This window comes from Chaetura pelagica, unplaced genomic scaffold (genome assembly GCF_000747805.2).
Source record: "Chaetura pelagica isolate M959 unplaced genomic scaffold, ChaPel_1.0 scaffold479, whole genome shotgun sequence".
Lineage (NCBI taxonomy): Eukaryota > Metazoa > Chordata > Aves > Apodiformes > Apodidae > Chaetura > Chaetura pelagica.
In genome coordinates, this window is record NW_009954537.1 from 503,852 (window position 1) to 508,768 (window position 4,917).

The following is a 4,917-nucleotide window of genomic DNA, read 5'->3' on the forward strand; positions in this document are numbered from 1 at the left end:
CCAGAGAGGCTGTGGAGTCTCCTTCTCTGGAGACATTCAAACCCACCTGGACACGTTCCTGGGTGATGTTCTCTGGGTGATCCTGCTCTGGCAGAGGGGTTGGACTGGGTGAGCTTTTGAGGTCCCTTCTAACCCCTATGATTCTATGATTCTATGAGTCTAAGGTACAGATGTTAGGTTTAGTCTCAGTATGATAATTCAAGCTTCCCAATATTGGAAACTGCTATAGATGCTCAAACATGATGTGAAGATGTGAAGGGACATCCTGAGAATTTCTGCCTTTACTTTTTAAGCTCCAATCCTCTGGTATTGATACATAAAATAACTTGGTGGAAGCATGTAATTTTGTTGGGATCTGTTTTGAGCATAGGGTCCAGGCTCAGGTTCCTGAGCTTAGCCCTGGAGCTCTGCATACAGCTGTCCTTTTGTGAGCACAGCAGCCTGTCTGCTGTAGATCCTCCAAGTAAATCCACCCTGGCCTCTGGCACTGCTTATATGGCATGAGGAACACGACAGCCCAGTGTCTCATCACAAGTATGTTACATGACTGTTCTGCACTGGCTGCTTCTGTCTTGATACTGACTTCATAGAAGGCCCAAGATTTGACCTATCAATTTGTACCTTGGGTTAGTAACAGAATAGAATTTGGTTTGAATAGAATTAAGTTTGAGTAGAATTAACTTGGCCCTAGTTATAGGGCAGAGGTGTGTGTTGTTATTATTTTCCCACCATTTTTATCCCCTCCAGATTGCTGAAAGATGCTCTGCAAATTTTCTTCCCTAGATCTGAAGGAGAGAGAAGATTCAGCCTGGAGCAATTTTCACTCTATTACCCAGGAAGGAAAGAAGCACTTATAATTTAATGGAATTATTGCATAATTTAAAAACTCCTAAAGGTACTCACTGCCTTGAGCTGGACCCTGTTTTTGGTAGTTCTTTCCAGTAACGAACTATCTAGCTAAAAAATAATTTAACCATGTTAGCCAGGTGCTGCCAAAGCACATTTTTTTCTGGTGTCATTCACATCCTACAGGAATATTTGCACTGCATAAAATACATGAGACGTCTGACTGTGCTTCCTGACCATCTTTGCCAGGAGATCAAAATGACATCAGCATTGATAATCCCTTTCTTATGCAAAACTGTAAACAAATAAAATAGGCAAAGGCATCTTTGATGATGAAGCAGTCTTTTTGAGAAGGAAATGCATATTAATGAGCTGTATCAAAAGAAGTGTGGCCAGCAGATTGAGACAGGTGATTCTGCCCTTCTACTCTGCTTTGGTGAGACCTCACCTGGAATATTGTGTCCAGCTCTGGAGCCCCCAACACAAGAAAGAGGTGAACTAGTTGGAATGTGTCCAGAGGAGGGCCATGAAAATGATCCAAGGGCTGGAGCACCTCTCTTACAAAGACAGGCTGAGGGAGCTGGGGCTGTTCAGCCTGAAGAAGAGAAGGCTCCGGGGGGACTTCATAGTGGCCTTCCAGTACCTGAAGGGGCTACAGGAAAGCTGGGGAGGGGCTTTTTACAAGGACTTGTAGTGAGAGGACAAGGGGTAATGGTTTTAAACTGAAAGAGGAGAGATTTAGGTTAGAGGTCAGGAGGAAACTCTTTAGTGTGAAGGAGGTGAGACACTGGCACAGGTTGCCCTTAGAAGCTGTGGAAGCTCCATCCCTGGAGGTGCTCAACGCCAGGTTGGATGGGGCTCTGAGCAACCTGATCTAGTGGGAGGTGTCCCTGCCCATGCAGGGGAGCTGGAACTCAATGATCTTGAAGGTCCCTTCCAACTCTAACCATTCTATGATTCTATGATTCTAAGTTTATCTCCTTTGCCAGTCCTGACTGTGCACAGATACGAGGGCAGCGCTTGACATTTCAGAGGCCTTGCTTTTTGCTACTGATTTCTTCCTTGGAAGCGCATGGATCACAGCATTGCCCCTCAGAATAAAAACCTTGCAAGAGAGAGATCAACATGAAATTAATGTTTCATGACAGAAAAATGCCAGAGTCTCTCTGCAGAGGGAAAAAATAGAGATACCAACTTCAACTGCAGCAGAAGCAGCCTCGCACACATGGACCTAGCAGCCCTCTTCCCATGTGCCTTCATTTTTTTTTCCAAGCTGGATGAAGTCTAAAACATCTGCCTGCATCTCTTAGAAAGCAGTGGTGAGCAATGCTTTGTGCAGCTAACTTCAGAGGGTTGGCCACAAGGTGATTTATCATTGGAATTCGTATAGCCGTGCTTGTTTACACATAAAAAGAAAAGCCAATATATCTGGAACTGGTCACACACATCTATCTTTCTAATGGAGAACATCTTGTAATTATGATGGAAAATTGTTTCTGAGTCAGAAAAGTGAGTGCTCTGCCAGAGGTCTGGTACACAAGTGGATGTGGTAAAGCAAAAGGATGCTGTCATGCTTACACTTTAGAAAAGCAGGAAGCCTGAACACAAAGTGCACCTTTTATGGTCAATAGTTGGTAGTAAGGAATATTTCCATTTTAGAGCAGGGGTGTAGAAAGGAAGGATATTCTCATATTTATGGGTGGGTATTAAATGGATTATTTGGCTTCTCTTTAGGCTGTAACTTGCTTCTTTTGCCTTCCTGTTGCAAATTGCTTTCTAAATCTGCTGTCGGTAGAGTTATAAAAACCAAAACAATGAAGCCATAAGCCAGCTTAATTGACCATAGCAAACTAATCTGCTTTATCACAAATACATAAACTAGCTATAAATCATTGGAAAAGGAAAAAAACAAACCTGTTTACATGTACTGTCACAGAATGTGACTGTTCTTGAAAGGCTTCTGAAGGAAAACTTATTTTGAAGTGATTTGTTTGCTCACTAAAAGAAAATGAGTGTAAAGTAATGCAAAATAGCTTTATTTTTACCTTTGCTCAGTTGTTTCCTTCCTCTCCTGTTCTCCTCCCCTGCTTCTCCACTTTTTTTCCCTGCAGACAAATAAAAAACTCTTCTCTCACAGCCTATTCCCTTCACAACCCAGTTGTTCAATAAAGGGAACTGAAAATTTTCATTTGCAACCCACTCTCCTTCATGAAAGGAGGAGGCTAAAATAAAATAAAAAATACTTATTTTTCAGTGTGATCTCACACTGTTTGGTCAAAAATTTTTCTAAAGGGTATTTCTGTGGGACAAATAAATATTTCTGAGCCAGTTTCATGAGCAAAAGGGCAATGTGGAAGGGGAACATTTGATTTCTCAGCATCTCTGAGGGGACTTGGCAGCTGACAAATGTTGAGGGGCAGCAGAAAGATCAGTGATGGCTGCTGATGCTTGAGGAAGGGGCTGTGAGGCTGCTGCTCCTGGAAGAAAAGACACAGACAGCCAGTAAACACAGGTGCTCTTTGCTGGTTAAGCAAACAAAAAACCAAACCAAATAAACAAAAAAACCAAACAGGAGAGGGAAATCAGGCAGTAGCTCTGAGGAGAGAAGAGCAAGGGGCTCATCTGGATGCACATATCTGGGCTGAATGGTCCAGCATGGTGCCCAGTGACATGAAGAAAGCTTCTCATCAGGGAAAGGAGGCAGAGGCAGTGCTGTGTGCCTTTCTTCTTCTTTCTGCTAAACTTTCAGGCGTTTGCAGCTTAGCAGTGTAAAAATGTAGTGCTCTGTAGGCGAAGAGTATTCGGAGAAGGGCAGGGAGGAGGAATGTGGCTCTGTTGTGACTGTTCTTCATGAAAAAACCAGGAGCTTCTGGTGATGCTGTGTGGGGGTGGAGAGGTCAACTTCCTGCACACTGCAAGTGCGAACAGCAGCCCCTGCAGTAGCACAGGGAGTGCAGAGGTGCCAGGTAGTTGTGGATTGGGCCCAACATGACAGTCAAGAAATGGCCCCATGGCCGCTCACTCAACTCCCCCTGCCCCCCTCACACACACACCGGGATGAGGAGGACAAAGCTCCTGGGTGGAGACAAAGGACAAGGAGGGATCTTCATCAATTAAGGTCCCGGGCAAAACAGACTCAACTTGGGGAAAAATAATACTTAATTTCACACCAATCACACCCCCCCAGGACACAGACACACCCAGAGCTGGGCTTGCAGATGTTACCCCACCCCTCCCTTCTTCCCAGGCCCCAATCCCTTGGTTCCCGGTTTCTCTCCCTCCTTCCCCCCAGCAGCACAGGGGGACAGGGGATGGGGTTTGGAGTCACTTCACAGGCTGGGGGTTCCTGCTGCTCCTGCCTCCTCAGCAAGAAGGATTCCTGACAGTCCTGCCCTGCTTCCCCACGGGGTCCCTCCCATGGCACAGAGGCCTCCACCAACCTCTCCTTCAAGGTTGCTCCGTTGTGTTTAGTGTTTGATTGATTGGTTCATGGCATCACTACCTGTTTCCTGTACCTGCTGGGAGTATGCTGTGGACTCACTGGGCCAGTTTATCATCTGTGAACTTAATCTTTACTGACTTGGATTTTTCTATGGTCTAACCTTTGCAGCTGGCCAGTTCAACTATGGCTGTACTCCGTGGCAGCTATAGGTCTTAAGACTAAATGTTTGTGTTTCTAGGGATGTGATAGACATGGGTAATTCAGATGGAAAGGGATCTTGGGAAGTCACCTGGTCCACCTTCCTACTTTTAAAGCAGGGTCAGCATGAAATGCAGGTTGTGAAGAACAATGGGTTGAAGAGAAGTGGCAGCAAATCCTCTGGCCACAACATCCAAGTCCCCTGACCAAGTTCCCCCCTCCTGGCGCCTTCAGGGAATGTCCCACCACGTTCCTCCATGAGTGCAGGGGCACAGCTGCCATCTCGCCATGGGCTGCAGGGAAACTTCTGCTTGGGCACCTTCTGCCCCTTCTTCCTCACCAACCACCAGCACCTCTGTCTCTCCAGCTCAGCTCTTCTCCCTTAAATGCTTCTCTGCTCAGGTGTTACCTCAGCTCTTCCATATGTTAAT